This window comes from Triturus cristatus, chromosome 10 (genome assembly GCF_964204655.1).
Source record: "Triturus cristatus chromosome 10, aTriCri1.1, whole genome shotgun sequence".
Lineage (NCBI taxonomy): Eukaryota > Metazoa > Chordata > Amphibia > Caudata > Salamandridae > Triturus > Triturus cristatus.
The window spans coordinates 757,570,422-757,592,436 of record NC_140593.1 but is presented as its reverse complement, the minus strand read 5'-3'; the positions used below and the strand labels follow the sequence as shown (position 1 = coordinate 757,592,436).

Below are 22,015 nucleotides of genomic sequence, written 5' to 3'. Positions count from 1 at the left end.
GTCACGCAAATGGACAAGTTACTCAAGACCATAGCTGCAAAGAGCGAGGACATGGAGGCGAGAAGTAGACGGAATAACATACGTGTCTTAGGCATACCGGAGAGCGCCAACACGGGCAGAATGGAGGTGTACATAGAAAGGTTGCTGAAAGAGGTAGTAGGAACGGAATTACTCTCTCCTCACTTCATTGTTGAAAGGGCTCATCGTTCCCTAGGGCCAAAGCCACCTCCAGGAAGTGCACCTCGACCAATCATTGCGCGCTTGCTGAATTATAGGGATAGGGACGTGGCTTTAAAGGTGGCAAGAGAGAAAAAGCAGCTCCACTTCGAGGGGGTGCCATTCACTATGTATCCTGATTTCACCGCCCTTGTCCAGGAGGAGCAGTGCAAATTTCTCCCTGTCAAGCAAAAGTTGAGGTAGGAACAAATTGATTATGCCCTGCTGTATCCGGCGCGCCTACGGATCACGCATCAAGGACAACAAACAATCTACACGCAGCCTCAAAAAGTTGAAACATTCCTCAAACAGCTCAAGAGGCGCAAGAACGCAGACCACGCACCAGACAGCTCTCCGAAGGCTCATTCGTCAAACGAGGCATAGTATGGGTTGAAGGGGGCGATGAGGTGTTGCTCCTCCGAGTCCAGCACTACAAAACGACAGGGCCCTTGTAAGATGGGCGCTTGCGAGACGGGCCTCAGGAGACAAGGGAGATGAGTTGCTAAGGAGGAGACATGCTCCTCGGATGGGACACCATACATACTTACGCATGGACATCCTCAACGCTTGCCGGGGGGCCTGAGTAGTACTGCAGGCATCTTGGCACAGCGAGAGGTACCTGTGGGCCACCGTGCGAACTATCCCCGAACGGGTGATCCCCAAAGTTCAACTATGGGTGTTTTTGTTTTGTTATTAATCTGTATGTTTCAGGTTTCAATTGTCATTCAAATGGAGAAGATTGCTGCAAGGTATTGGTTGCTGAATATTGGGGAGGGGGAGGGTTACAGGAACCTGTTAAAGGTGATGTCTTGGAATGTTAGAGGTTTGGGAAACCCGAGAAAGTGCAGACAGATATTAGCGTACCGAGACAGGCAACAGATAAATACAGCTTTGTTGCAGGAGACGCACATCGGTCCACAATCCCGAACCACGTTCGCTAGTAGATGGCAGAGTAGCAGAATTTTTTCCTCTTACTCCACACATATGCCAGAGGCACAGCTATCATAATCAAAAAACAGACACCCTTCGTGTTGGCGGGGTCGTTAGTGGATCCCCAGGGAAGATACGTGATGGCATGGGGGCGACTAGGCAGAGACTCGGTCACAATAGCTAATTGTTATGGGCCGAACATAGACACGCCGGAGTTTTTTACTAACATATGGGGGAAAATCATGAATGTAGGATCTACTCATATAATATGGGGAGGGGATTTTAATGTGGCCCTAAATCCAGCTATGGATAGATCTGATACTGCTGCGTCCTATTATAACACTTCTCACGGGGCATTACAGGGAATAATAGAAGGAGGGCTCCTGGACAGTTGGCGCTACACGCATTCCCGGGGTAAAGAAGGGAATCACTTCACATCATACACAGGGACATGGGCTCGCATAGACTATGTCTTGCTTTCAAGGGGATTGGGTTCGTCAATTCAGAGTGTGGTACACCTTGCCAGAACGTTTTCTGACATTGTCCGGTGAAGTTTATGCTCATACCTCCAGGATACAACACGCCACGGCCTACTTGGAGGTTACAGCCCACTGCTTTGCTAGATACGGTGTTTCAACATGAGCTTGGGGAGGAGATAAGGGACTTCTTCCTGAGGAACAAGGTGTCTGTGGACAGCGTGGAAGTGATATGGAAGGCGACTATTAGAGGGTTCTGTATTTCCAAAAGTTTTGGAGTGCTGTGTGATATCCAGAGAACGCTCGGGAGGTTGGAGCGGGAGTTGAAGGGGCTTGAGATACGGCTGAATCGGGACAGGTGCACCAGGAATTTAGAGGGAAACTGACAGAGTATGAAGAGACAGCGGTGAGGGAGGTAAAGTTCAAAGGACGATATTGGATAGCTCGCAGGTACGGGGAGAGACCGGGTAAGGCCTTGGCTGAAGTAACGCGACGCCCTCGTTTCTCTACTCAGGTACTAGAAATTAAGGGTTCAGACGGGACAGTGCAGCGAGATACGGCCACTATACTTGACACCTTTGTAGCACATTATAAAACGCTATACACAACGCAGCGGTCGGAGCAGGTAGATATGGAAGGTTTTCTGGGGGATGTGGTGCTTGGATGGCTCAGTGATACTCAAAGGGGATTTCTGTGCTTTCCGTTTGAATTGGATGAAATTAGAGAGGCAATAATGCAGCTGCAAAACGGAAAGGCATCTGGATTGGATGGCCTTCCTGCGGAATTTTATAAGAGCTACAATGATATTATGGCACCTGTTCTTAAGGAAGTATATGAGGAATCCTTGGAGATGGGTGCACTCCCCCCCCCTCGATGAGGGAGGCGATGGTCACGTCCCTTTTGAAGCCCGGCAAGGAGGCTGACTCCTGCGACTCCTACAGGCCGCTGTCACTCAAACTGTGACACTAAAATATTGCCTAAAATCCTTGCTAATAGGCTTAACCTTTTAATGGATAAGATTATACTCCCGGATCAGTCGGGCTTTGTTCTTGGGCGAGCTACCACACAACCTCCGCACCCCGTTTTCATTGCTCGAGAACGTGGCACCTGAGTTCCCGCTGGCTGCAGTCTTCTTAGATGCCACCAAGGCATTTGATTCAGTGGAGTGGGATTACCTTTTTGGTGTGCTGCGACAAATGGGTTTCCCCCAGTTATTCATATCCTGGATCAGCCTACTGTACCAACAACCCACTGCAAGGGTGGTGATTAATGGACACGTCTCCCCAGGTTTTTCCATCTCGAGGGGCACGCGGCAGGGCTGTCCGCTCTCCCCACTCCTTTTCGCTATAGCGATTCAGCCTTTGGCCTCTAGACTGCGACAACACCATCAAGATAAGGCGTTTCGCTGCTGCTTGAGGCAAATTTTGATTTCATTATACGCAGACGACGTGACCTTATATGTCCGGGACCCGCAGCAAAATATTAACCCATTGCTGCGGGAGTTTAGTGTTTGGCAGATTATCCGGGGTTACTATCAACTGGGGGGGAAGTCTCAGGTGTTCCCTCTTACACCTGCGGTCTCTAGGTTTGCGCTTGATTTTCCGCTTGAATGGTGTGACTCGGATTTGCGCTATCTGGGAATACAAGTGACAAGGGACAGGGAACACACTCTACGGCTTAATCATGGCACGGCTATTGCCCGGCTTACCGATAATATCACACGGTGGATCTCCTTGCCTCTATCGTTTACTGGTCGGGCATTACTAATAAAAATGGTAATTCTTCCGCAGTTTCTTTATCTTTTCTTAAATATCCCGTATAACCCTGGCCCTAATTTTTTCAAAACATTGCGCGCTGAGCTCACTAGGTTGTTATGGGGAGGAAAACAGCCGAGGCTCGGATGGTCAGTGCTGACAAGACTGTATGCTCAGGGCGGGTTTGACATCCCCGATTTTGAACTCTATTATCTCAGTGCGCAGACACATTATGCCTACTATTGGATCAAACCGCCCAAATATATGCCACAGGTAGCTACGGAGGATTGGCTCGCTGATCCAATACCATTGAATGGTATTATATATGGTCCAGTCTGATCTCGGGCGACTCCGCCTACCATGGTCACATGCACAGTTGATGCTTGGAACCGGATTTCGGGCCTAATTAACCCTTCCTTTTTATATGCTCCACAGCTCCCTCCATCATATCACCCATGCATACCACTATTACAAGAGCAGGGCTTTCATGCGCTATGTCAACGTATTCACGTTGTCACTTGGGGGGACCTCTTTCATGAAGTGTTATTTCATTCCTCAGACCACTTCTTTCAGAGTACGCAACCGTCACCTCTAGATGTATTCCTGTATATACGCTTGCAGCAGGGACTCCGGGTGGTTCTTCCTGACTTCCCGAGGGAACCCACAAAATTCGCCCCGCTACATCAGCTGCTGGGTTCCAAAGATGGGAAGCACTTGGTATCAGGACTCTACCGATGTATACGTATACAGCTGGCAGATGGGGGTAGTCCAGCTCGCATACAATGGAGTGAAGACATAGGGTGGGAGATAACTGATGAACAATGGACGTATTGTTGCCTCCAAACTTCACAAGTCTCTGCCAGTTGTAGATTACGGGTTCTACACTACAAATTTCTTCATCGCCTGTATTACACACCTGTTAAAAAATATAGATTCAAATTAACAGACAATGATAGCTGCGAGAGATGTGGAAGGGCAGGAGCGGGCTTCCTACATTTGGCATGGGACTGTCTGAAAGTACAGGAGTTTTGGGGCCAAATATTTGGAGCGCTCGAGACAATGACGAATAGCACGTTAGAAGGGACTCCCTTGGTGGCACTACTGGGCTATACAGCGCAGGTACCCAAATCCTATCGGAAATTGGTTGCCATTTCACTACTACTGGCCAAGCGTCGGGTGGCCTGCAGGTGGGGTAGGGGACGAGCCCCGAAGTTCAAGGACTGGTTAACAGACTTACTCTATTGCCAGGAGCAAATGACTGCTTATGCTGAGACGCTCCCCCGGGCCTCTCGGCCGAAGGATATATGGGGGCCGCTACAGACATATGTACTCAGTCGTGGCGCAGATGAGCCAGCAACACCTCCCCTGGGACATGATACCTGATTGCAGTGTAGGTATGACTTGCTGGGTCACGAAGTGCAGCTACTTGTTTACCGCAGGACTGAGCCATGCTAATTACTTTGGGGCGGGACTTCTGGAAGGGTAATACCTACTGCCACTGCTGCTTAGAAGAAATAGACCGAGGGGGGAAAAGGAGGGAAAAGGGAAAAGGCTGGGCTGTTGCCGTGAATGTGCTGTACTGTACTGTTCATGTTCCACATGTGCCATCACTAACGGAGATTTGAATGTGCAATGTACTATGCCTACATATCTGATAAGACAATACCATCATGTGTACTAATAATGTGGAGTAGTATTGGAGTGTACAATGTCCGACAAGTGCAACTCTACTGTGCACGGATTGTAAGCTGTCATGATGTTATCCATATGAAAACTACTAAATAAAAGTTTTTTTAAAAAGGTAAAAAAAAAAAAGAACACATCAGGAAAGCAAAGAGTCAGTACATGCATATTATGAGAGGTTGATTTTGGCCTTTAAACAGTTTAGTTGAGATGAAAATCTGAGTGAAAAGGATCTAAGTCATTTTGTATACAGGTTTGTATATGGTCTTCGTCCAGAAATTAGTGAGATGATAAAACAGCATACTGTAGATTGGCAGAATAAGAAAATAGACGAAGTACTGAGACATGCTAAATATTTCAGTGATGAGATTGAAGCAAAACAGCGAAAATTGAAAGAAAAGGCTATGTGGGCACAAGTGAAGGTAGCAGAGAGACAGGAAGCTCAATTAGCAGAACAAGCGAATAATACAGCATCAAGACAAAAATTCAGTCCTGGGAAAGGTAAAGGAAATATAGAGGAAGCTAAGAAGAAATTCCCGTGTCATAATTGTGGTAGAATAGGGCATTGGAAATCAGAGAGTAAATTTCCCCCAAGTACTAACGATGAAAATGCATAATTGAATCCACAGGTGCAGAATGAGGTGAGTGGTCAACCGCAGCGACAGCAGCAGGTTGTTACCCAACAGAATCAGGTGCCAAAACCGCCTTTTCCACAAAGCAAAAATTCCCAGAAGTATAGTAACGAAACGGGATTCTACAACGGAGAACAGGTAAATAAAGCGCCGCGCACTAGCGCTGCTTCGCAGTATTGGCTGCAACGCGATGAGTGATTCAGAAGAAAGTTATTGACAGTGCCGAAGGGAGGAAGAAGAGTGCGTACTTGGCGCAACTCTAGAAGTAGACCAGTCAGGCACATTTGTAGATGGAAAGATTAATGATGAAAGCATTACTTTCCTAGTTGATACTGGTGCTACACGATCAACAGTCAGATCAGCTGATAAGTATCTTCCTCTCTCAGATGAAACGATCCAAGTAGTTGGGGTCTCCAACAGACAGATTAAAACTTACCTTACAGACCCAGTGAAAGTTAGCATAGGGAAATTTTCTGAAATGCACCGTTATGTCGTGTGCGATACCAGTCCTGTGAATCTATTAGGTAGATATCTGTTGTGCAAAATGAACTGCACTATATTTTGTACCCCGGATGGGATAACATTTGAAACCCCAGATGAAGATGTGCTGTATAAAATGACAATGACAAACAGGGAAAATAAGGTTATTGAAATCTATGCTGTATTTAACCCTGATGAATTTCCTAAAGAATTAAAACAATCTGATAAGGCAGAAGTTTGGGATTTCACAGGAGAAGATGTGGGATTAATGAGAAATGTAGATCCAGTAAAAATAACAGTAAAAGAAGAAGTAAGTTATCCAAATGTTCCCCAATATAAATGGACACCTGAAATAATTGAAGGAGTGACTCCTGTGATTGAAAAAATGATAAAACAAGGTATTTTGAGAGAAATAATGAGTAGTCCATGTAATTCACCAATAATGGGACTGAAAAAGCCTAGTGGGAAGTTCAGGATAGTACAAGATCTGAGAAAGATAAACAAAATTGTTGTGTCATGTTGTCCCATTGTACCAAATCCATCTGTGATTTTATATCAGATCCCTCATGACGCGGAATGGTATACAGTAATTGATCTATGCCATGCTTTCTTTTCCATCCCATTGCACCATGACAGTCAGCAAATTTTTGCATTTCGTTTCGGCAAGCGTATTTTGGCTTGGTGCCGAATTCCACAGGGGTATACAGAAAGCCCCTAGATATTTAATCAGCTATTGAAGAAGTCTTTGGAAAGCCTAGAAATGCCCGAAAATTCAGTATTAGTCCAGTACATCGACGACCTTCTTGTGGTGTCGAAAACCCGTGAGGCTTGTGAGCTTGACACGATAGCCTTGCTGAATCATTTGGCAGATGGAGGACTTAAAGTGTCACCATCAAAATTACAATTTTGCAAGAAAGTAGTACAATATTTAGGCCATCACATTGAAAAAGGACTGAGAAAAATAACGATAGACAGAATCAAGATCATAAAAAGAATGAGTGCACCCATGACCCAAAGAGAGGTGAGAATGTTTCTGGGAATGGTTGGATATTGTCGTCAATGGATTAGCAATTTTTCGTTGATTGCAAAACCTTTGGTACGACTGACAAGAAGTGATGTGAAAGATCCCATTGATTTGAACAAAGAGGAATTGGCAGCATTCAAAAGATTGAGAGATGGGTTGTGTGAAGCACCTGCATTAGGTATGCCTGACTATGAAAAAGAGTTTGAGTTGTATTGCAGTGAGAGAAATGGATGTGCGCTCTCTGTGCGAATACAGAAGCATGGAAAACTGAGGAGACCAATTGCATATTTTTTATCAATGTTGGACCCAGTAGCTGTAGCCTTACCTGGGTGTTTGAAAGCAGTAGCTGCTACATGCCGAAGTTTGGAACAAAGTGAGGGAATTGTGATGGGATATCCTGTGAAAGTGTTCGTACCTCATGATGTGGCAATCCTTTTAACAAGGAGTCGCACTCAGTATATGACACAGTCGGCTGACTAAGTATGAGAAAGTTATACTAGGTGCCACGAATGTAAGTCTTGTGAGATGTTTGAACGTGAATCCTTCAACATTATTGCCGGATGCTGAGAATGTGGAAGTCAGAGATGAAGCAGATCATGACTGTCTGGATGTACTTGATTACTGTACAAAACCTCGACCTGACATAAAAGATGTACCTTTACCAGAAAGTGATTTTAATCTGTTTGTGGATGGATCTTGTTTGAGAACAGATGATGGAGTGTTAATTGCAGCCTATGCAGTATGTACAGTTGCAGCAGTGATGGAAGCGTCATATCTGAAAGGAGTAAAATCAGCACAAGTAGCTGAACTTGTCGCTTTGACTAGAGCATGTAAGATTGGAAAGAGTGCGAGAGTGACTGTGATGACTGACAGCCAGTATGGATTCAGAGTTGTACATGACTTCGGTCAAATATGGCTGCAGAGAGGCTTTTTGACATCGAGTGGAACTCCCATTAAGAATGCTGAAGTGGTTGAAAATTGCTTGAGGCGATACAGTTACCTAGGCAATTGGCTGTTGTGAAGTGTGCTGCCCATAGTCAAAGTGGTGATTATATCGCCACTGGTAACAAATATGCGAATGACATGGCACAATACTGTGCACGAAATCAGAATTCAATTAATCGGGCCAAGGAAAGAGAGGTGATTTCTTGCTCTTTGATGTTTACTAACACTGTTGGAACATGGGAAGAAGACAGACAATTGCAGGAAGAGGTAGGAGAAGAGGAAATGAAGCAGTGGGTAAACGCAGGTTGTGCACCCAGAGAGAAAGATCATGTGTGGGTCTATCGAGATGGAAGACCAGTCATGCCCGATAGCATGATGTCTGCCATGGCACGGATGTATCATGGACAGGGACACTTAGGGAGAGATGCTATGGTCAGGTACTTTAAACAAACCTGGTATAATGCAAAATTCAGACTTGTAGCAGAAAGTCTTTGTCAGAGATGCCTAATATGTCAGCAATACAATCCAGGAAGAAAGACAGTAGTGAGTCTAGGAACAATAGGTCGAGAAGGAGGGCCTTTAACCAGAATGCAAGTGGATTTCATTGAGATGCCTCCCTGTAACAGACTGAGATATGTTTTGGTTATGGTCTGTCTGTTTTCTAGATGGGTAGAAGCATTCCCAACAAGAAGAAATGATGGGATGACAGTGGCAAAATTACTTTTGAGGGAATTCATGCCTAGATTTGGGTTCCCAGTGACCATTGAATCAGACCGAGGAGGACATTTTCATAATGAGATCATAAAACGGATTTGTGAAGCATTGAATGTACAACAAAAACTGCATTGTGCCTACCGACCAGAGGCTTCTGGTGTGGTGGAACAAATGAATGGTACTATCAAAAACAGGATAGGGAAAATGTGTTTAGCCACAGGTATGAAATGGCCCGATTTCTTGTCTCTAGTACCCATGACTATTAGATCAATTCCAGATAGAACTACAGGGTTAAGTCCTCATGAAATCATCATGGGACGAGCCATGCGGCACGTGTTGATACCAGTCAACAAGCTGATGACTATAACTGATGACATGGTGTTGGAATACTGTAAAGGCCTGGCTGATGCAGTTCATTCTGTGTTGCATCAGGTTGGAGCGGATGCCACCACCCTTGAAAAGAAGCAAACCCATGAGCTAAGCCCAGGGGACTGGGTGAGAATAAAAGTACACAGAAAAAGAAACTGTTTGGTCCCGAGGTGGGGAAAACCAAGACAAGTCATCTTAACCACAACAATAGCTGTAAAGTGTGCTGGATTGAAAAACTGGATCCATGCAAGCCATACATTGAGAATTCCAAATCCAGTGGACAGCACAGAAAAGGAGTATTTTGATTTATCAGAATCCAGTACTGAGTCAGATGACGAAGAGCTAAAAACAAAAGAAAACCCTGAAAGGGGGGGGGGGGGGAAGCAGAACAAAGTCTAACACATGATCCAAGAAGTATTTCCCTGAGAAGGTTACAGATTTCTGATACCAGTTCGGACTCAGAGACTGAACAAGGAGCAAAGTGTTCAAAGGGAAAACAGGAGAAAACCAAAGAAAAAGACAGTGAAGAGACAATAAAAGAGATTCATGAGAAGGAAGTGCCAGATGAAAGATTGAGAGAAATTCCACCTGAAACAACACATTTAGATGGACAGGTGCCAGATACAGAGAGTGAGGGAAAGATTATTGCGGAAGACCCCCGAGGAGGTGTAGGGAACTCCAACATCCAGTTAGAAACAGGGACAAGTAGTCGGCAGGAAGATTGCGTGACAGAGATTCGAGGATGGACAGAAGAAGGGAAAACTAAAGAAGTGGTGGAAAAAGAAACTGTTGAAAATAAAAAGCAAGTTGAAACCGAGTCAGAAGAAAGCGAAGATGAAATACCTGAAGGTCGAGTTCTAAGAAAGAGAGCTTGGAGAACTGAAAAGAATGATAAAGGAAGTAGATTGAAAAGAGCAGCGAAACATGATGTTTGGCCAAATAAAATAAAAAGGTTGAGATACCGACTGACACGAGTAAGTTCACCAAGAGCTGAACAGGTGAATGAAGTGACAAGTCAGGTAAAATCTGAAATTAAAGAGAGCAAAAGAACCAGAAAACCTAACCAGAAGTATAAATCACCAGAATGGACGTATGTGGCCCTGCCTGAAGTAAAAGAAGAGGCGGATAGCCAAGGAAATCCAAAGGTGGTTGTACACGAAGTGGTTGAGGAAGGCGAAGAATCAGAAATCCTGAGAGTTATCTTGTCCGATATTGGAGAAGAAGCGGATGTTCAGGACATTCTGTATACCGATCACGAAGGAAAGGTGAAAAATGATTAAATGCCAACCTGAATGAGACAAGAAAACGACTGAGAGAAAGACAATAAAATACTGAAAAGACAAAAACTGGTAGAACCACGTGGGTGCTTAGTGCCTTGGGTTAGAAAACTAGTTGTGAAGTAGAAGAGGCTAACTCAAAAGACACAGTCCATTTTAGCAAAGATGGCAAACATAGATAGTAGAAAAGATAGATGTAAATTTTTAAAGAGATGGTGGAAAATGTGTTGTTGTTGTTGTACAGGATTACTAATGCTTCTATGGAGTATACTTGCTCTACTGATCTCATTTAAGGTTACTATAGATACATTAGTAGGACATAGTGAAAACATAACTAATATAGGGAAGATTCAAAAGGTAGTTCCGACTAGAATAGATAAAAACTATTTACATAAAGACGGGTCTATAACTAACTTTTCTAACAATGCGTTTTCGAAATTGTTGTATGAATCTGTAAAAACAATGGATGTAAGGGACTGCTACGTCTGTATGCAGTTACATGCTTCTGTATCGGAGGGAGTGACTTATCACCTTCCAGTGACTTATGGAATAACATGTAGTGTAATAGCTAGTTTAATTTATCAGACAGGAAAATTAGAATATTATTTTTCAGATGTAGATTCTATATTTTCACAAGTACCGTCAATAAATAAGTTAAATAAGGTAAAACCTGCAAAGGTGTTAGGTGAATTTTTCTTAGAGACTAAAGAACTAACATTAGAATACATATTTAGAAATAGTTTGACTTGCAGTTTAAAGAAAGAGGGAAATACATTTTTAGATATGGTTGAAGAAAGGAGACTGAAAATGCAAAGAAAGGCTTCAGAAGGAAAAGTGGAGAAAACAGTATGGAACGTAGAGATGGAAAAACACTTGAAAGGGGAAATGAGTCCAACTATGGCTTTAGATTGGCCTCAGAAAGGGAAATTGTGTATTAGGAGGAATCAAACTGCATATGACAATTATTTTGTAGGGAATAGCGAGTGCCATGATACATACCGAATCATGGGTGGATGGGGATTTAAAGGTGGAAAAGATCCAGTTTTTCCTGGACTATATTTCATTTGTGGGAACAGGGCATATTATCGTTTGCCAGACCATTGGTATGGCACATGTTATGTAGGCCTGGTTTTTCCAAAGATTTTTCACATGGATAGAGGAGAAGATGGTGTACATAACTTAGGTAGTAATTTAGTACGTAGTAAGAGAGAATCTTGACCAGAAATTGTAGGTGATATATTTGGAGCATTGATACAGGCAGTGGGAATATCTCTGAATGCAAACAAAAATTAGAAGACTTTCAACAGTAGTGGATCGCTTGTCAACAAGCACCGCTGGAGGAATTGTATTGGTAAACACTGAAATGGTTGCCATGCGTGCTATGGTAATGCAAAATCGACTTGCCCTTGATATCTTATTGGCAAAAGAGGGTGGAGTCTGTGGAATGCTGAAAGTTCAACATTGTTGTACTTACATTCCTGATGAAAGTAAAGATTTGAAAATTTATATTAAAAATATTGCAGAATTGCATGACGAAATTGTACCACTGGAAGATGAAGGTGTATGGGAAAAGATTGGAAGGAAGGTATCAGCTATTAAAAACTTCTTAGTAAAGTTAGGTAATACCTTTATAGGTAAGATATTATTTACATTAACATGTGTGATTTTTATGTATTAATGTTAAGATTAGGGTGTATCTGTTTTAAAAAGAATAAAAACCAGAAAAAGTCAAAAAGAGAAAATTTAAGGAGAAAAGATGTAAAACAAGAGAGAGAATTTGATGAGATAGAATTGGGGGAAATTAAGGAGAGTATGTATAAATTAGCAAAAAGAGAAGAGACAGGGGAAACTGAATTATGAATAAAAACAAGAAATCACTTTGAAATTCCGTAAAAAGGATACAAAATTTTTGATGGTGTGGTGATATAATCACCAAAGGGGGATTGCTGGAGCTGGTAGTACAAAATTTTGTATACCCCCCCATTTCTGCATATCTATATTAAACTGAATAATCTATTACTTGTAATACTATTAATCTGTTTGAAGTGATAATTTACCAATTATATTAACAAAGAATTACACGTGGGATTTGCATTTTGCATGGCTAAATTAATTGTAAATGTATGTACGCATACTAATGGTAGAAAATTAGAATATTGCATGATATATGTTGCTTTTGTGACGTAATGTAGATTTTCCTAATAAATTATGACGGAAAGTCTTAATTTTATTAAAGACACGGAGGCGAGTATTATGCTTACTTTTCTTGCTTTATTCCAATAGCAGCAAGATAAAACTACCACTCCCAGAAAGCTTGGTGAATAAACTACCAGCTAATGGGAAACAAAGAAACAAATACTGACCAATCACAACCAAGGTAATAGTATAAGGTCTATCGTGACTGCGAACAGCCCTCTTTTCTTATGCGAGCAATTACAGAGAATGCAAAAATAAAGGAGAAACAGATAACAAAATGCATAAAGTCAAAGTCCACGTAAAAAGTTCTTTTCCGAAGACCACCAGAGGAGACTCGGAGAGAAGGTCAAATCCAAGAACGGAAGGTGACGTATCAGAAGGAACGATCTTGGCAGAATTCATGATGACCTCAGGATGATGCCGGTGGCAACGCTGGAGTTCCTGTGGGGAGGGAGAACACCAGTTAGAAGTGTTGTGGCGGGATAATACTCGCCTCCGTGTCTTTAATAAAATTAAGACTTTCCGTCATAATTTATTAGGAAAATCTACATTTTATGTCAAGACCGGAGGCTCCTATTATGCTTGTTTAAAGCATATCAACCACCAAAGAAGAAGCAGTAAGAACAGGTTTGCAATAAAATGTACGGAACACTGTATCATTAGACCAATCTGCTGATTTCAGGATATCCTCCAGACGGGAGCCAGCCCAAAAGGCTTTAGAAGCCATGGCTCCTCTAGTGGAATGAGCTCCGAAAACGGAGACGTCAATACCGGCCAGGGACATGACCCAACGAACCCAATGGGCCAAAGTAGCAGCAGAAACAGGATGAAAGGGTTTACGAAAGGAAATAAGGAGTTGGGAGCTGGAGGAAGTCCTGAGAGCAGAGGTCTTACTTTCATAAACTTTTAAACATTGACCTACACACAATTTGGGATTGGAGGGAAAATAGGGATAGAACACAGTATGTAAATTGGTCTTGGTACGTTTATGAATATGAAACATTACACCAGTAGGAGTAAACTGTCTAGAAGAAACATCTAAGGCTTTCACATCAGATACTCGTTTAATGGAAATTAAACATAATAACATAGTAAGTTTAGCTGAAATCATTTTCAAAGAAAGAGCAGAATTGTCAGGCCAGTTAGAAAACAACTGCAAAACCAAATTGACATCCCATAAACTAGAATACTTAGCCAAAGGAGGTTTTGAAAAACGAATTCCTCTTAGCAATCCGCATACCAAGGGATGAGCCCCCGCAGGTTTTCCATCAATGTGGGCATGATTAAGAGAAATGGCAGATCTATATAGGTTGATGGTACGATAAGATTTGCCAGAGCTAGCCTCAGAGGCTAAGAAATTAACCATAAAATTTAAAGAGGCTGAAACGGGATCGACAGATTTCTGCAGACACCAGCCTGACCAAAGAGACCAGGCGGACTTGTAAGCCTTGGAGGTGCCTGGGGCCCATGCCCGACTAATGAAGACTGAAGCTTCCTGTGAAATGACGAGATCAGAAGAGGAAGGCTGGAGATTTTCCAGGCGGACAACGTCAGAGACTTGTCGACCACTAAAGGATGGGGATTGCCCTGAGGATCCGAGAGAAGATAGGGGAAAGGAGGAAGAAGGACGGGAAAGTCTACCGCCAACTCCAGGAGTGACGGGAACCAAATCTGGGACTGCCAAAAGGGAGTTACTATCACCAGAGACGTCATTTGGCGACGCACCTGCGATAGGACTCTGTTGATCAACAGAAAAGGAGGAAAGGCATAATTGAGGTGAAGGGACCAATCTTGGAGGAAGGCATCGGTCGCCAGAGCCAAAGGATCCGGACGCCAGCTGAAGAAGTGAGGCAACTGCGAATTGAGTCGGGAAGCAAAGAGGTCTACTGAGAAAGGACCCCACAACTGAGAGAGGGAGAGAAACACGGAGGGAAGAAGCTTCCAATCGCTGGAATCCCGGAGGAAGCGAGAATGCCAATCGGCCACAGCGTTGAGATCTCCTGGGAGGTATTCCGCAGAAAGCGAGAGTTTGTTGGAAAGGCAAAATTCCCACAGGCTTTTTGCCAGATCTGCTAGAGCCTTTGATTTTGTGCCACCGAGATGGTTTATATAGCGAACCGCAGAAACATTGTCCTTGCGTAGAAGGATGGTACAGCTTACTTTGTCTTTTGCCAGACTCTGGATTGCAAAGGAGCCTGCCAGCATCTCTAAACAGTTGATGTGCAATTTGGACTCCTCTTTTGACCATGTACCGCCAGTCGATATTGGTCCACAACGGGCGCCCCAACCCGTCAGACTTGCATCGGATTCTAATACAAGATCTGGGGCGGAAGCGAAGATGGTTCAACCGTTCCAGGCCTCCAAATGGTTTAACCACCATTGCAGTTCCAGGTGAGATTCGAGATCTAATTCTATTTGATCGGAATACGCGAGACCTTGTCGAAGATATCTGATCTTTAGGCGCTGAAGAGCACGATAATGGAGGGGACCTGGGAAGATTGCCTGAATGGAAGCCGATAGAAGGCCGACTATTCTCGCAAGGGTCCTGAGAGAAATTAATGGACGGCGCAGAGCCTGGGAAATCTCCGTTTGAATCGTGGAGATCTTAGATTGAGGAAGAAACAGAGAAGCCAAGGGAGAGTCTATGCGGAACCCCAGAAACTCCATACTCTGAGACGGGATGAGAGAGGACTTTTCTAAATTGAGGAGGAAGCCCAATTCGAGTAGAAGAGAACGGGTAGTGTTGAGATCGTCCAATAATGCCAGTTTGTCTAGGTTCATGAGGAGAATGTCGTCGAGATAAATGATGAGTCTGATCCCCAGAGATCTTAAATAAGCTACTACGGGTCTCATTACTTTTGTGAAGCACCAGGGTGCTGAAGAAAGACCGAAGGGCAGAGATCGAAAACGATAAGTGACGTTTTGCCATTGAAATTGGAGGAATTTTGTGTGCGATTCGTGAATAGGAATAGAAAGATAAGCGTCCTGGAGATCGATGCGGACCATCCAATCGTTTTGACGCAAAGTGTCTCGTAAATGAAGAATTGTCTCCATTTTGAAGTGGCGATAAACCAGGAACTGATTGAAAAATCTGAGATTGATCACCGGTCTCATCTTTTTGTTCTTCTTTTGAACAAGAAAAAGGGTGCTGAGGAAACCTGAAGGATCGAAGGGGGAAACGAGAATAGCTCTTTTGGATAGAAGGGCCTGTATTTCCAAGGTGACCAGAAGGGACATTTCTGTTGAGAACACTAGAGGGGAAGGAAGAATGTCTTGAAAAGGAGGAGCGTAAAGCTCGATAAGATAACCTTGGACGGTGTCGAGAACCCATGGATCTGCAGTGAGAGTCTGCCATCTGGGAAGGAAAAGAGCTAAACGACCCCCCACAGGAATAACTGCACTCACCTTGTTGAGAGTTGTTGTTGTGGCGGAAACCACGTTGGCCCCTGCCTCTGTAACCCCGACCTCTTTGGGGGTAAAATTGGGGCTTGAAATCCTGTTGGTTGGAGTTGAAGGCACCACGGGAGCCTTGGGACTGGAAACCACGGCCGGTAGAGCGGCTCCTGCCTCTTCCGGCCCTGCCAAAAACCCGAGAAGGGAAGACCTTCTTGATGGACTGCTGCGCCTTATCCAAGGAGGCAAAGGTGGAGACGAACCGACTTAAATCTCTCACTAACGAATCTCCAAATAGAAGACCGTCAGCCTTGACACCAGGATCAAGGGGGGCAAGGTTGGCAAGCTTGGGATCTAGCTTTATTAAGAGGCCCTTGCGGCGCTCATGAGTCAAGGCTGCATTAGTGCTGCCCAAGAGACAAAAAGCGCGTTGGACCCACAATGAAATATACTCTGGATTAAGACCCGTGCCATCCAGGCGAGCTGTTTCAGCCAAATCAAAAATGCGGGCCAGCGGCCCCACTAAATCAAGCAGTTTGTCTTGGCAGGAAGACCAAGCCTTGTCCACCCCTTTGCGCGGATCCTTGCCAAACTTTGAAAAGAAAGTGAGGAGAGGTTGATCAATAGCAGGGGTAGAAGTTATATGAGAAGGGAGAGAGGGCTTCGGACACTCGGACTTTAGTTTAGCCCTGACAGTTTTGTCTAAAGGAAGACGAAGTCTGGAGGTGATATACTCTCCCACGTGGTCAATAGGGAACCATTCGGTAGAATTAGGGTGTCTGATAGAAGCAGGGTCAAAAAGAGGGGTACCCTCAGGATCAAGCACCGGCTCCGATGCAAAAGCATCCAATTTTAATTTCTTAGGAGGGGACGATGGGCTCACAATATCAACGAGATCATCAAGGTCAGTGGCGTCACCCATATCGTCATCTGTATCGTAAATTGTTGAAATGACCAATTTCTGTGGTACCTCCGGGTTGTTGGACTTGGCCTTACATTTGCCAGCTAAACTTTTTAACCCCTCCTGAGTAGGAGGCCTGGGAGGAACCACGTCCTCTGTCATAGGTGAGGAAGACTCACCAACCACTTTTGACGCCAAAGAAGAAACCTTGGAGTGTACCACTGTAAGTTTTCTGCTATCCCCCGCAGATTGGGCCATTGCTTTGGTCATTAAACTTAAGAGAGAATTCTCCATAGTCTTTGAAAAACGCTTCATAGAAGCCTCAACAGCAGTTTCTACTGAGGAATTAATAAAAGAACTCAAATCCTCCTTAAACTCTTCACCTTCGTCGTCATTATGCTCATTTGAAACTTGCATGGTAAAAGTAGGCTGGGAACCTGCCACAAACCCGACGAGAAAGGGTTAATCGTGGAGAAAAAGGAGTGGGCGTGTGAAAAGGAGGAAACCCCTCCCCCTAGGGGCGTGTGAACCAGAGAACGGTAGACCACAAGGACTGAGGCAACGAAGCGTGTGGAGCTGATACCAGCGGCGTCGAAACTGAGGAGAAGTTTTGGAGCACTGCGCCACCGTTTGAGTCAGGGATCGGTGAGAGAGGCGCGCGCGGGGCAGACAAAGCGTGCAGAGCGCGGGGGGGAACGGCAAAGAGAAAAAGCATGTACGCGCGTAGGAGCGCGAGGGAAACAGAAGCAGCGAAGTTGCGCTGTAAAGCCCACCAATATTGTACACAGAGCACAATTCAATAAACTTAGTCAGAAAAATAATGGTAATGACAGAAAAAGGTACTTATCTTGACTGCGAGCAGCAAGAAAAGAGGGCTGTTCGCAGTCACGATAGACCTTATACTATTACCTTGATTGTGATTGGTCAGTATTTGTTTCTTTGTTTCCCATTGGCTGGTAGTTTTTTCACCAAGCCTTCTGGGAGTGGTAGTTTTATCTTGCTGCTATTGGAATAAAGCAAGAAAAGTAAGCATAATAGGAGCCTCCGGTCTTGACATAAAATTATAAATTGCACCAGATGACATCACTGGGTGAATATAAACGCTTTGAATGTTGCTATCATGCTAGATAATTACTTACACATAGGGGAATTAGTGAGGGTTTAACATTTTATTAGCCATTTCAATGTTTTAATTACGTTTTGTGTTTGTTTTACTTAAGTTGACCATTTGGGCCTAAGAAAAGATGGCTGACTGAGACACACAACGTGACTGCTAACGTTTCACGAGGTTTTGGGTGAAGTGCACCTGCGCCACCGCCAGCAACAGTGGCCTCGTCCTGACCCCACCAAGGACATCCTGGGAGCTTTGCCAAAATCACGAAACAAAGGACTGTCTTTAAAACCGGAACCAGCAAGTGTGATGACTTAACCTAACGGACTATGTGAGAACTTTACCGAATGACCCCAAACCAGCCAATCAGGACTTTCTAAAACTGATATTTGTTACATTTTGATATAAGTTTCATTATAAAAGTGGGTAGACAAAGCGAATAGAAAACAATCCTTCCTTTTGAGCGAACTTTCATTTTCCTGACGTTATGCTGACGGAGAGGACGGTGACACTGCTGGACAGCTGTTATCCTGAATGTTTGAAAGACTGAATTGCCACCTGACTTTGATGAATTAAAGACTTTTCCACGACTTGATTGACTTAGAGGACAACTAATAGCCAGATTAGGTAAATATGATGTTCGGTGATTTGGTTCATGACTTCTTGAAATTGATTAGATAAACAAAATTATTATTCTAACAAACAAATGTGTCGGGTGACTTATTTAAGAGAAATTAGAATAAGATTAAATGTAGATTAAAGAATTGAGTCACCAAATATCCAAAAACAACTAACTGATCTGTCAACTAAATGAGGGGGAATGTCTCGAGGTTCTGAGTTTTATAAAAGTACTTAATGTATGTTCAGGTAAATTAGGTTCTTATAATTGAAAGATATTCCTTTCATGTCAGCGTTTGGATAATCTATCTCTCCTGTGAGAACGGATCAATGAAGTGTGAGTGTTGGTGTTATAGGCCACACCAACGAATGTATTGAGTGAATGAGCTAGTGTGATATTTGATCTGTGACGAAGGGAGGATTTAAAATTCCACGCTGCATCACCATGCTAGCGCTGTATTAACAACACATAGCGCAATGGCGATAATTATTCCTGCGATAGCGTTGTTTTCCATGGAACATCGCTGGAAAACCAGTGAGGTTCTATGGAAAACGGCGATAACCTTGCCGATACGACCCTGTGGTCGTATCCGCACAATCCACCTCCAATATTAAGTATAGGTAAGTCAGCATTTTTGCAGACGTTAGTTTTTGGCGAAAACCGCGGTTTTCTCCAAAAACTAACGTCTGCATAAATGCCTGGGCCTCCATGTAAATATTGCAATATGCACATCAGCAATACTTACAAGGTTGTTCTGCCCAGTGACGCCCACTTTGCATCTCATTAGAGATGCAAAGGGAGGAGTCGGGTAAAAGGGTGCTAACATGCGCTAATGCATGTTATCACCCTCTTGTTAATAGGACGAAAACATTATCTCTGCTTTTTTGGTTTTTAAAGCCAAAAAAGCGGAGATAAGGCCCTTGATAATATGCCCCGTAGAGTGTGGCGAGGTGGGGTAAGTAGCATGAGACAGTGATAGCAATTGGAAGAGAGACTGAGTGAGTTAGATAAAGAGACAGAAGTGAATTAGATAACTTTACCCGGGGGCACTTGGACGATAGGGACCTTGAACCTAAAGTTGCACATGCCTTAAAATGGAACTGAAATGGTGGAACAGGCAAGTTAGAAACTAAATCGCAGGTAAAATGTTATTGCAAGTCAAAAAAGATGTAGATGCAAACACAAGACATTAGTTTATCTATGCTTATTCAAGCTTTCTTTGGGCACCATTTCACTAGTGGGCGATGGGCAAATTGAGCTGTTATCTGTTTTTGTGTCACATTTCTGACACATTTATATGTAATTCATCATTATTTGCCATCATATAGGCATGAATTAACTGAAAAGGTTAATAAATTAAAAGTTGTGACAATCAGAGGGTCCCAAAATATGTTTTACCCATCACCCTAAAAATTCCTTTAGTGGGCATTGCTTTCCTTTCGTTTTTACATACGATTGTCGTCAATTATAATGCAATTTAACAAAAACCAAGACTACAACTCCCAGAACGCATTCTGATGGCAAACCTTTTTTGCTCACTTTGATTGATCAAACACCACTGAAAAACATAGATTTTCAAATAGTGACCCTCTTGCGTCGTTTAACATATTTAAGTAAATAAACTAATCTGACTGCCTAGTTCGTCATGCCACCAGTCTTTTAAAATGCTTTAACCATCCGGCTACCAAAAGTTCGACATTCAGAAACGTATCTTTCTTAAGTTAATTGTACCATTCAAATTGTTTGACACATTTTAATCTAAACGGTTATTTATGAAAAATTATTAATAGCATTGCTATTTCTTCTAAGGTGTCACAACTCACCAATTTTCCCACAGAAATTGCTCCAAAGATTGCACGTTTCCCGGTCGAGTGAGTCGAAATTGACACGGCTTCTATACAAGTCCAGGTTGAAAATTTTAAATTCCTACTTTTCAAGGAGGCAGCATTTCAAGAAAAATTGGCTGTAAACTCAAAACAACGCTTACTAAGAGCGGCAAAGGTGCGGAGAATGGATGTGGCTTCGGTGCAGCATGCTTTGAATTAATGAGACGCTTATTTGCAGTAACTGCCCTCGCAACGCACTCTGTTAATGAAACCTCGGGTCTGGAGTGTCACCAAGTGCCTGGAGTCAACATGTCTGCTTCCGACCAGCAGCAGCAACCGCTAACTAAGACCCCCACGATTAACTACCGTCCACCAATATTTGTGGTTATTCATTTTTCAGATACAGAGGATTAGCTCACGTTTGTTGCAAGTAAATAAACACCAGCAATGTTAATAGAAAAGCCACGTGTGACGCTCCACAGCCTTTCCTGGCTTTTTAGCTGACCACCCGATGCATACTGGGAATTGGAGTATCCCTAGAATTTTGCCGTGAGTAGTGTCAGGGCACTACTTCAAAGAAATGTAAAATGACAACTTTTCAAGCCTTTTTTTTATTTAGACTGCTTGGCGAATTTTGAACGTTCCCACAAATTTTCGGGACTGCCGTTAGAATACTAAATTGGCCCTCCCAGCAGAAAGCCTTTACTGCCCTGGCTTGAAGCCCAACTGAAGGCAAGAAACTCTGAGCTGCAGATTGGGTGTGGGAGGCGTGTGCTTAACAAAGTGTAAAAGTTCTGTAAAATGCCAGGACTACCTTTGACACATGAACTAGGCCTGGGCACCACAATAAAAGTGGCCCCAAATAGTGAATCAGATGGCTAAAAAGTGCCCACATTTTCAAATCGGGGCAGTTGTGAACTTGTAAAGACAAGCTGTACAGGTGCTTTGCAAGGTATGGTATAGGCCCTGACTGCTCGTTTTTAGGTCTAAGGCTACCAGTCTGATTTGCTTACTACTTCTTGTGAGTTTTCTGAAAGCTTCCCGCGGAATGCATTTCGCCCGTTGCATACTATTGGCTTTGTGGTTTGTAACTCACAATTGCTTGCTCTCTATTTGCTGGCTTTATTTGCTTTAGGCTGTCCATCTTGAGTTTGTGCCTCTGTAAGCAACATTTGTTTACTGTATCCTTCCGAGAACTGGCTTTCTGTAAACAGGCCTTTAAATCTTGCTCTTATCTTGTCATATTTGCTGTACCTTCAAAGACAGAGGTCAAATGGCAGGCTCTGTCTTGCAAGGAGCTTGGTGTTTACTTTACTTTCTCTGACTTCAAAGTGAAAGAATTTATGTGACAATCCTGTTGAGTACCTATGTGAGAGGAGAGCATGTGGGGTGTTATTTTTTCTACCCTACAACAAAAATTAACTGTGTGGATGTTTCACATTTTTAGGATTAGGAAAGTACCATGAAGC

General features: G+C 43.4%; 1 protein-coding gene across 4 annotated transcripts in view; it reads right to left on the bottom strand.

Annotated features, from left to right (window-relative positions):
- The window catches only part of LOC146789963 (fibroblast growth factor receptor substrate 2-like), a 221,683-nt gene extending 200,725 nt beyond the window's left edge, over positions 1–20,958 (bottom strand). For 2 of the 4 annotated variants that reach the window (XM_085628283.1, XM_085628285.1), the window contains exon 1: positions 20,544–20,958. The gene's annotated coding sequence lies outside the window, so the exon portion shown is untranslated. The remainder of the gene's footprint in view (positions 1–20,543) is intronic. The other 2 variants (XM_085628284.1, XM_085628286.1) reach the window with 1 other exon arrangement.
- Between the last annotated feature and the right edge of the window lie 1,057 nt (positions 20,959–22,015).